Source organism: Pyxicephalus adspersus, chromosome 7 (genome assembly GCF_032062135.1).
Source record: "Pyxicephalus adspersus chromosome 7, UCB_Pads_2.0, whole genome shotgun sequence".
Classification (NCBI taxonomy): domain Eukaryota; kingdom Metazoa; phylum Chordata; class Amphibia; order Anura; family Pyxicephalidae; genus Pyxicephalus; species Pyxicephalus adspersus.
Window position 1 is genome coordinate 47,114,770 of NC_092864.1, and position 10,738 is coordinate 47,125,507.

Here is a 10,738-nt window from a genome sequence, read left to right on the forward strand (position 1 = left end):
CACCACTAATCTACAGGACAGGAAGTGAAGGGAAAGCTCCCTAATAAGATGAAATGGCAATACCAACAAAAAACTGATAGTCCTAATCCTCTTCTGCTCTATCAAAAATAGAAAAAAATTTAAATTATATAGTGAGTATGCAGGTTACTTATTGCAGAAGGGTCAGGAAATGTTCCTTCTGCAATAAAACAAACTTACCTGCCTGTTCATAGTTATTTTGCACACAGGTATTTAGGTATGATCCTGGCATAGCTGGCTGCTGGGTATGAATAAACCCCCACGGAAGTTATGGTATTCCAGACCCAAACTCAGAGAAAGACCAGGTGAGGAAGTTAGCACCAGCTATGGAGCAAGGAGAGGCGACTTTGGGGTACATTTACAAATAATTTGGCAGATTCTCTATCGAGACAAGCCCTGAGGCACGTATCGGCCGAGAACCATCTGACTTGTGTACACAGCCTAAGGCAACAGAGATAACTATAAAGGTTCACATAATTAGTAATGTAAGGTGAAGGTTAGAACCCCTGGTAATTTTGGCTGTGTTTTGCTACAGATTATCACTTAACTGAGCTACAGAGAACAGTAGAAACTGCCAGGAATTCTAATACTTACACTATACTATACACTATAAAAAAATTGCTGCATCAAACACGTGGAAATTATAAAGGAAAAAACATGCAAATAAAACACACCATTAGCCCACATTATGCATCCATTGAAACCAACTTGTGACCGTCAAAAATACTCACGGGTCAACTCAAATCCCAAAGTATATGTGCTAGAATTACTATTAGTATCTCAGTGTAATGCCTCTTGTAGTCAAGTATTCCAGAATGGTATCTATTGCTCATTATGCTATTTTTAAAGAGTTCTGTTCTGTCTAAAATAGAAATCTTTTGTTTCTGTCACAATGACGACAACACTAGAGTCAAGCTTCTGACAGTTTAGTTCACAAAACTGACACAAAGAAAAGCTCAGAATGGGAACTGTTAGCTAACACAAATGAAAAAAAATCATATGTCAATGATGACCTAATTCTAAATAACTGAAGGGTATGTATAAATATTATCTAATTTGTATATCTAGAAAAAACAGAAGATGAAAATAAATTTAAAAAAAAAAATAGTTTCATTGTAGCTTTATTACTGATTTTTTTTAGCTGAAACTCAGTCAGATCTTCCTGTCAAAATAGCAGAAAAAATGTAAGGTAAAAAAGTTAGTATATAAAGTATATAAGTAACATAACTCCAGGCATCTGTACTCCAGGGGGAGATCACACTGTATTCAACGAGATCCTAGAAAATGCAAGACTCCAGCACAGTGCAAAATTGTATTCTACATTCCCCAAAATCTCTCCAGAAGAACAGCAATGTCACCCCTGCCTAGACACCATGGCCAGAAGCTGAGGAGAAGTCAAGTATAGATAATACTGGTTACGAATTGTGACAAGGAAGGGAACCTAATATTTTAAAATACCTGCTTTTTTTTTGGAATGCCAGACAAACCACTGAATATAAAAATGAAATACATTCTAGCCATTTACAACCATGACATCGAGTGCAGATCTCTTTGATTCCTAAGCCTAGAATACTAGGTAAAAAACTGAATACAATACGGAATACATACTGCCCATCCACAATACAGCACAGACCCTATATAGGCCCGATTTATTAAAGCTCTCCTAGACCAATAAGGATACACTTTTATCATTAAGCCACGGTGTTCCAACAAACCTGGATTGGATCTGGAGGATTAAAAAAAATTGCAAGCAAATTACTTTAAAGAAATCCATTCCAGGTTTGCTGGATCACCCAGCTTCACTGTTGAAAGTGTATGCTCTCCAACATTGGAAGAGCTTTAATAAATCAGGCCCTATGACAGAGTTAGAAACCTGGAAGTTACAAAATTCTTCATCAAACCTATGTGCTGCCAAAAAGCAATGCACTGAACTAATAAACAACTGCATAATATGTGTCTTTTATAGCTAGCTGCTTGGTGTTAAGTGTTCAAAACTAGACAGATAAATCAATAAAGAATATGTTCTTAACAAGTCTGACAAGGTTGTAAAATCTGTTCATCTAAAAGTCGGGTATACAATATCACCGACATGATCATTTCATTGTGCCAGCATTCATTGTCATTTTGTCAGCATGAGCAAAGATATGTTAATACCTTCTTTTCAGAAAAAATTCTAGCATGTGTCCATCAAGTATAACAATTAGACTGGAACATACCCATTTTATAAATTCTGTTCTTTTTATTTACATTCCCAAGAACCCTTGAGAGGCTCCACTTTTTTGCCTCCAATGGTTTAATAATCCATATTTTAATGCTACCAAACAATTGTATGTTCCAAAGAGCTTGGAAGTCAATTCTTAACTTTCAAAAAGTCCTAACTCCTCACTTCTGCATTATGTTGTTCCTTTCAATTAACTGTCCTGGAGAACATTCTTCAACTCAAAGCAGACGTAAACCTAAATTTTTCACTTTACATAAAAAGGTAGACAACACTCATATGTAAGAATTTTATTCATTTTTTTTTTAAGTGAAACACCCTTTTTTTTTTTAAAAAAAATAAAGTGCATCACCGCCCTTTAAGACTTAATTGCCAGGGCGATCAGGACTGTGCATAGCCTCCCGGAAAGCTCTTGGCTGATCCTTCTGCGCATGCATTTTTTCCACTAGGGGAAAAGAGATTCTGATCTCACACATGCGCAGTGAGATTGGCTCTCTTTTTTCCCTTTGCAGCGGGCTAAGTCACCTGGACAGTGCGAGATCGGGATATGTAGCAAGAAGACTGCAAAAAGAACATTGAAGATGGTGACGCCCAGCCTCTGCGCCTGTATGTAGAAGAACACCAGGTTGGCGCAGGATGGTATCACGGAAAGGTTCAAAGTCATCAAGGAATCTGCTGGATCTGGGGTAAATGTGATTTTTTTTTTAATTAATTCAAATTGGAGATAAAGATACTAAATAAATCACACATATAGTACAAAACTAATATTAGGAACACCCTGAATGACAAGAGGATTATTTGATTCACTAATGACTTGCTGGCCATTATCAAAGTTTAAATTCTCAATTCTTGATCTAGTCAAAGCCATGGTATTTCTTTTATATTCACAAACATTTGCAATAAATTTCTGCAATACAATAACATTCCCCTGTGCTTTACCTGTTTAAAGACTCTACAAGTACAGAACATACCTGTTTATTAGCATGGCTTATTCTTATATTGTGAGCTAACAGCAGGTTTTGTGAAGTAGTCAGCCTACTCAATGCCTTTTGCTTAACTACTCAACCATTTCCAGGTTTCTACAACCTAAAGGCTAAATATTCTGTATTCCAAGGTACAAACTAGAAGGGTCACATACCCTTAAATACCATTCATCTGCTGCACCATATGTATGCTGTATATGTATAAACCTGGCAAAATCTCAATAAAAGGAAAAAAAAAGGTCCTCCATCCATTTGATTTGTGGAGTATACATTGGAGTAAGTGTCCACTAGATCTGTTTTTCAGAAGTTCACTCTTCCCATGGTTTTCTAAAGCCCAACAAGATAGGCTCCCCCTCCTCTAGCCATTTGCTCCTTTGGACCCACCCTACATTTATTTTGTATGGTGTATTTCCTTCTGTCTCTACAATGGCATCCAGCCCTTACTCCTCTTTAAAATACTGCTGCTGTGATGATTGTGCAGCAGTGCTGTAAGCCCAGGGTTGATCCAATTGGCTTGATTGATTAAAGCTCTTCAAGGTTGGAGAGGATAAACTTTCATCAGTGAACCTGTGATCCAGCAAACTTGGAATGCATTTCTTCTAAGTCATATGCTAACCTTAAAGAGTTTTATTAAATCAGGGCCATTGTGTGCAATCGCCTTTATAGTTCTAATTGGAAGAACGGGTTAATTGCACATCTCTTTTCATGCCACAAAAGAATGTTTTATTAAAAAAAAACGTCCAGAGGCTGGCACTTTGCCGCCTAGCTGGAACCAGTGAGACCCAGGTAAAGGATGAAGAAATAGGTCTGTTAAAGTCCTTACCGGAGAATAACACCAAGTCAGTATTAAAGCTGGAGCTGCTGTTTATTTAATATGCACTTGTATATTTATTTTTCAGCTAAAGTTGAATTTGAAAATCAGATTTCAATATTGAATATTGATTTGAAAATAAAATGGCTACCTTTAGCTTACATTTGATTTAAAGAGTTTGAAATTAAACACAGGGTCTTGAGACCACTACTCTCTTAAAGGAAAAATAACAATATGCAAGGACAAAGGTCTTCACAAACTGAATACCACGCTCATAAACCACACACCATTCCTCCACATGAAGCAGCAGAATAGACTTCAGTCCCTCTAGATCACTTAGCTGAAGTGTTTACAAGATTTGGGAACATCCCAGAATTAACCATCATTTTGTTCTTCTTTGTATTCCTCCTGGAGAGCTCAGCTTGTAAATGAAGTGCATAAAAAACAGGAACTAACAATGGGCCAGGCCATCAATACGCCAACCTGATGAATGAAGCTAGTGCTCCATAGTCACTGCAAAGAATGGCATCAAGCCTCACATTCCGGAAGTGTAGATGGACAAAACTTAGCATATACAGCTTAAAAACATTCCCTGAATGTAATTACATAAATTATGTGTGTTCTAAGTCACAGCTCTTTCATTCTAATGCAAGTCTGCTCCTCATTTTAGGGAATAAAAAACAATATGGTTTTGAGTCAGTTCTCAGGTCAATGGCTAAATAGTCCAATGTAGATAAAAACTAGAACAAAATGTGAAAGAATACAAACCATAAATTTTTTCTCCACAAATCCCAAGGTCTTGTATCTCATTGGACGAGAAAAGTGCAGCTGGAGTCCTCAAACATAGTGCCCCCTGCACACTGTGCATAAAAGGTTACATTGAGCCTCAATTAAATAGACAAAGCGGCACGCAGCTTTAGTGCCTTCCCTATTTATACTTTCGTCCCAAGAAGTTTTTACTGACCTCTGCAGTTGCATCCATTATTCATGCTTTAATTTCACAGAAACAGTAAAGTTTTCCAAACTAGGTCTCAAAACCCTTTTCCCCCTCTTCTGTACACGTTGGTGTACACATTTCTAGAAATTATCTTGACACTATAGAGCAATACAAAGCGCATATTCATGTTCAAATGTGCTGCACAAAAATGCAACAAGTCCAACAGAGGCCACAAGATGGAAGGATAGAAGGCAAATTGGTGAAATTAAGACATTAAACTACAAAATTAAAGCATGAAGCTGCCTATATTCTTATTAAACACTAGCAGTGTATACCACGGTATATTTAGTTCACCTGAGACTTCACTTAAGCCTTGCAGGTCATTATGCATATGCACATACTAAAACAAGTATCTTTTGGTTAAATGGGCACTGCTATAAGGGAGTTATTCCACTTTTGTGATTAGGCAGAGATTTATGCAATAAGCATTCTTACCTGCCTGATCACTTGCTTCAACGATCAAAATTGCTGAGCTGCACATGCACAGCGTTGGCTACTAGAATATCTAGCACATCTAAGCTTCTCTTTGATTGAGCACCTGAGCTGGAGTTATGTCATACCGTCAAAGCAATCAGTGACAGTTACCTGCGCAAAGTATTTGTATTAAGCCGTTTTGGTGCAATTTTAATTTGGGAAAAAAATAAAGTATATAATTTGCTGTAAACTTGTCCATCACATATTGCTGTAAACTCACACAATGAAACTAATATCAAAATGGAGGTAAAAAAAACATATTTCATGCATTTTCTTCATTTATCTAAGGATTCAATGAAAAGTAAAATTTAACAAAATATTGCCAAAGTACAGCAACCTCTGGAAGAAGGTTAAGAAACACTGGTCTAGTCTGTCCACTATAAAACAAAGTATTACTTTGCTATCTTAAGTACGGCAAATATATTACTAAGGCTATAAACACACATCACATGATTCTATCATGTGTACAGCAGTCGTCCAAAGTTGTTCATGGGTCTGTCCTGACGGATCCATAATGACAGGAGATGAATGACCGAAATAGCAGTGAAGGGAGGAGAGTACACAATATATTACCAGATACCATACCACAACCCAAGATAAACTCACAATGTATATAGTGATATAAAACTCTTTAAAACATGATAAGTAAGTATTCTTGAATCCACTGATGATCACATACAGTGTTCAGGCGTATACATTGCAAACCATTAATATTGAACACCTTAAAATAAACTCATCATGTTAGAGACAAACAGAGTGAAGGAACCAATGTGATATTTCAGCATCCACATCCTTTATTGGAAGAGAAGGGAGGAAGTTAGGTCAGAATGCCAACAAAATGCTTGTTTCAAGGACAGCCATTTCCCCTTTGCCAAAAATAGACACCTAGCTAATAAAGGGTGGTTACTATTCTGTCATGAAGGACCACAACATACTACAACAATAGTTAAATAATCATTTTTCTAAATATTTTAAAGTGGAAGTTAATCTTGCAAAATCTAGCTGCATGTGCACAGTTTAGCATACAATGGCAGGTATCCAGATGCCAGGAGTGAATGAACTTCTGAACTATTACATGGGAATTATGTCATCCAAGCCCAACCAAGGAAGATGGCCAAAGATTAGGTATCCTGTAAGAACATGGCATTGCCCACAATGGAACTGGACAGGTGAGTGTATTTAAAAATTTGCAAGCAAGCTGGTATATTTATTATTTTTGCATGGACCTGCCTGGTCGCAGTTTTTAAATTTTTACATAAAGTCCCACTTTAATTTGAACCAATGTCAGGACTTTGCATACTAAAGGGTTGTACATAACAAAACAAGCAGTAAAAGCACGAAACAAGCTACCACTGACCTGTGTACCTGTTAGCTATGGAGAGAAATTAATTTTTTCTTGAAATTTAGCATTTTTTCAATGCAGAACACATCTTTGCTGCCAATAATGTTTGTTGTACTACTACTACCCAAATGGTTGGATAGAAAAGCGGTTTCCGACGTTTTGTATTAAAATGTGAAGAAATTAATGTTTAACCTTATTCTCTTGGGGACTCCAGTAGAAGATAATGTTTCACTTTAAAAAATTTGGCTTCAAGCTTTATGGAAGAAAGGGATAGGCATTGTCCCTTCTGCAGTAACCAACTGTAAAAACTAGTTTCAAAGATACCTTGTACATCCCAGCTTCCCCTATGGTTTCTGGGATTGATTGAACTCCCACGCAGTTACATCATCCTGGCCCACCCAATCAAGATGGCCTAACATTGGAGTAAGGAAGATGATGGTGGCCTCAGCAACAGAACAGGGAAGGGCAAGTATCCACTGAGTTAAGATCAGCATTAGGTCGACCCATCTACAGCCATCACAAGGGGATCCTACTTTTACTCTTGAACCTTTAGTTATGCATTAAAAAAAAATGCAACAGCAGAAGACACAGTCCAAGGTAGCTGTGAACATCAACTATTCCAATCTGGTGGGAACAGAGCTAGACCCATCGCAGGGATATCAGTGTACCATATTTAAAAGAAACCAGTCAGTGGCCGCCTTTTCCGAATCAAAACAACCATTTGAAAGACTGTACTTTCAACTTATAGACCTAAATAAAAAAAATCAAGAATCGTGATCACGAGAAATCAAATTTTTGGACAAAAAATGTCTATATATGCATAGCCTTTAAAAGGATGTATGACCAGCTTTAAGAATGACTCTAGTAAATATGTAACACCAACAAAGTTACAGGAACTCGTACCTCCTTAACTACTGAAACCAAAGCGGTTACAATAAGCCCCATTCATGTAGCTGCTAAAAAGTGGTGTACAGGGTGTGCCCCCAACATCGCCTATGATCCCCAATATGAGGTTCAGACACGGTGCACCAACCCTAATGATGGTTTATACTCCACCAGACACAGAAGGCCTCATCCTGCAACCCCATTTTGCCTCCTCCCAAGGAGGCGCACAATATCACATGAATGCTGACCACAGCCACCCAAATGCCAGATTTTGTTCCAATTTCAATATCCAATACACTTAAAAACCTCAACACTTTTAGAAAAAAAGTGTAAAAATATGATCTTGTCACACTTCCAATACCCTTAAAAACAATCTGTTTTGTGCATTTAAGGACAAGAACAATCTTTAAAAAGATACAGACCACAGCAATAGAAAAAGGGCATCCAGAACTGTATTTCCAAAGATTTAAACACCCAACCCCAAAACTAATAAGTATATATAGTAATATAGTAATATGTATATTCTAAACTCAATCCCTAAAACTTTAGAAAAGAATCAAAATATTAATCAAAATGAATAGGGATTAATAAAACATAGAAGAAGAGACGGATGTCCTTCTCCAGACACTTCTTTCTATGTGTGTTACTTCCCCACCTCTTAGATTGCAAGCTCTTCAGGGCAGGGTCCTCTCCTCCTCCTGTCACTGTCAGAATCTGTCTGTCATTTGAGACCCCTATTTAATGTACAGCGCTGCGTAATATGTTGATGCTATATAAATACGGTTTAATATTAAATAATAAAAACAGGATTACAACTGTCCCCCAATTGTGCTCCTGCGTTGCTATCCTGTTTGTCTTCTGCTGTCATCTACATATAAGTATAAGTGGCCTTGTTAGCACACATGACCAGGCATGATTGTCAGGAAGCAGCTCCACATAAATGATGTGCAGGGGATGTTGGAATGAATGTGTGCAGACAGGAAGTGGCCAATAGATTGGATGACATCAGCAGCACTTAAATGCAAAAAAAGAATGTAGTGTAAAACCAAAAAAATAAAATATATTATTAAGAATAATAAACAAAGGGCTCTAGTAAAATAAATGCCATTTGCTAAGGTTATCAACGTCTTTATATAAGAACTCAAGAACGAACTTTAAAATAAAATATATAGCAGCTTACCAGTCCTTACATATGATAGCAGCATAAAATTTCTTTTTTTCTGCCACTACAGTAAATCACCTGTTGATTGTGCCTGAAATCCTTCTAACTTCCTTTGTACTGATCTAAAATGTTATCTTCTAAATCCTTCCCACCTATATAATAGGAATGAGGCGAGAAGGAGGGGTTAGTACAAAACAAGAGCTCAAAATACAGTGACAACCTAAAAACACAGTACAAAGAGTCAATGTTGTCACCTGAGGGCAGGAAGTTGTACAGTTATACTGGCAGAATTATCCAATGGTTAAAAAATGCCTGGAAAAAAATATAATGCAGCCACATAAGGTCAGGAAAGAAGCTCAGTGTTTATTTTGGGGCTTAGACATACTTTCTTTTTTTAATAAAGCAGTGTTTTCTGACAGAATAATATTCTTATATTCTTTTCTTGTTTCAAATTAGAAGAAAAAGAAAAAAAAAGAGATAAATAAAAAACTGCTTCCTGCTTTTAAAAACACAATGTTTTATTACTCTGTTATAAGGTTCAAATAATGTGAATCAGGGCTGAATAAAGAGGGTTCAGGGTCCAGTACAGGAATCATGGAAACAATAGATGGGATCAGGTCTAGAGAAGGGACAGCTGAATACAACTTGAACCCAGGGAATCAGGTTCCAATAAAAGGGGGTCAGAGTCCAATATAAAGGGATAAGGGTTCAATAAATAGGATCAGGGTCCAGAGGAAGAGCAGTTGAATACAACTTGCCCCAGTGAGGGGAATCAGGGAGCAATAAAGAGGAATAAGGGTTTAGTAAAGAAGATCCGGAAACAAAAAGTAAGAAATCAGGGAGCAATAAACGTGATCTGGCTTTAATAAACAGGATCAGGGTTCAAAAATTGGGTTCATGATTTAGAGGAAGAACAACTTGCCAGAATGAGGGGAATCAGGGTCCAATGAGAGGGATAAAGGTCCAGTGATGGGTATCAGGGTCCAATAAACAAGCATAGGGATTTATTAAAGGAGTTCTTCCGTCATAAACTGAACTTTTGCCAATGATGGTAAAAAAGGTCCAATTAGAGGGATAAATGTCAAGTGAAGGGGATGAGGGTCCAACAAAAGAGTTTAAGATGTAGGACGGGATATCAGGGTCCAAAAAACATGGTTAAGGGTTTAATGTAGGAGTTCATGTCCAGAGGAAGGACAGCTGAATACTTGCCAGAATGATGGGAATAAGGGTCTTATTAAATGGATAAATGTGCAGTGAAAAGGTATCAGGGACCAGAGGAATGAAAGCTAAATATAACTTGCCCCAATGAGGGTGATCAGGGTATAATAAACCGGGGTCAGAGTCCAATTTAAAGGGATAAGGGTTCAATAAATAGGATCAGGATCCAGCAGTTGAATACAACTTGACCCAGTGAGGGGAATCAGGGAGCAATAAAGAGGATTAACAGATTAACACAACTTGGCCCAGTAAGGGTAATCAATGAGAGGAATGAGGGTTTAGAAAAGGAGATCAGGAACCAAAAAGTAAGAAATCAGAGAGCAATAAAAGTGATCTGGGTTCAATAAACAGGATCAGGGTTCAAAACATGGGATCAGGATTTAGAGGAAGGACAGCTGACTACAACTTACTAGAATGAGGCGAATCACAAGTCCAATGAGAGTGATAAAGGTCCAACAAAGAGTATCAAGGTCCAACAAACAAGGATAAAGGTTTATTGAAATAGTTCTTGTCCAGAGCGACAGATAAATTGAACCTTCCCCAATGATGAGAACAAGGATCCAATTAGAGGGATAAATGGCCAGTGAAGGGGATCAGGGACCAGAGGTAAGAAAGACAAATACAACTTGC

General features: G+C 37.5%; 1 protein-coding gene across 5 annotated transcripts in view; it reads right to left on the reverse strand.

Moving 5' to 3' along the window:
• The window catches only part of TLK1 (tousled like kinase 1), a 131,499-nt gene that overhangs the window by 102,124 nt on the left and 18,637 nt on the right, over positions 1-10,738 (reverse strand). Inside the window, exon 1 of one of the 5 annotated variants that reach the window (XM_072418322.1) lies at positions 8,909-8,928. The exons of the other annotated variants lie outside the window; for them this stretch is intronic. The gene's annotated coding sequence lies outside the window, so the exon portion shown is untranslated. Of the gene's footprint in view, positions 1-8,908; positions 8,929-10,738 lie in introns of those variants that run through there. 5 annotated transcript variants of the gene reach the window in all.